We start from the raw sequence: 713 nt of genomic DNA on the forward strand, positions 1-713 counted from the left end.
GGCTCGGCACACGCCCCCCAGGCGCGCACAGGAAGTGGGTGGGGTGGGGGAGCGAGCACGGGGACCCGGAGGCGCGGGCTGGAGAAAAAGCGCGCAGACTCCTCCAAGTCGGGTGTTCCTCCCCAAATCGAGCCTCAGCGCTCCAGCCTCGGAGAAGCGGTTTCCACGGAGGACATCCAAAGGGGGCTGCCTCTGTGCTGCTTGGCCGAGAAGGTGGCCGAGAGAGGAGAAGCGCCAGACAGGTGCGAAGGTGCGGGCACGTCTCAGGAGCCCCTTCCTTGCGTTAACAGTTCAGGCATGGCACTTGGGAGAGGAGTAAGCACTTTGGTACTAGAAGGGGACAGGGGTGGGTTGGATCCGGCCACCCAGAGATGATCTGAATTCCTCAGTTCCAACAAGGGCAGGTCCAATACTTTCTTTGTAAGTTTCGGAAGAAGGATGGCCAGCAGATAAGTCTGTAACAATAGCAGAGCCTAAAAGTGGAGCACGCAGAAGGCGCAGGGGTGAGCCAGCAGGAGAGGGAGGCTACGCCGGGCTTCGTGCGATCCGGACGGAGGTTGCTGCGGCAGCCGCCTCGGTCAACTTCCTCCGAGCCCAAGTGCGCGCGGCGGCCGCCGCGATGCGGCCGGTCTAGCCTGGGCGGTCTCTGCGGCGGCTGCCCTTCGCTCGCTCGCTCGCTCGCTCGCTCGCTCGCTCGCTGGGCAAGGCGAGGA

The sequence above is a fragment of the Bison bison genome, unplaced genomic scaffold (genome assembly GCF_000754665.1).
Source record: "Bison bison bison isolate TAMUID 2011002044 unplaced genomic scaffold, Bison_UMD1.0 scf7180017864205, whole genome shotgun sequence".
Taxonomy (NCBI): domain Eukaryota; kingdom Metazoa; phylum Chordata; class Mammalia; order Artiodactyla; family Bovidae; genus Bison; species Bison bison.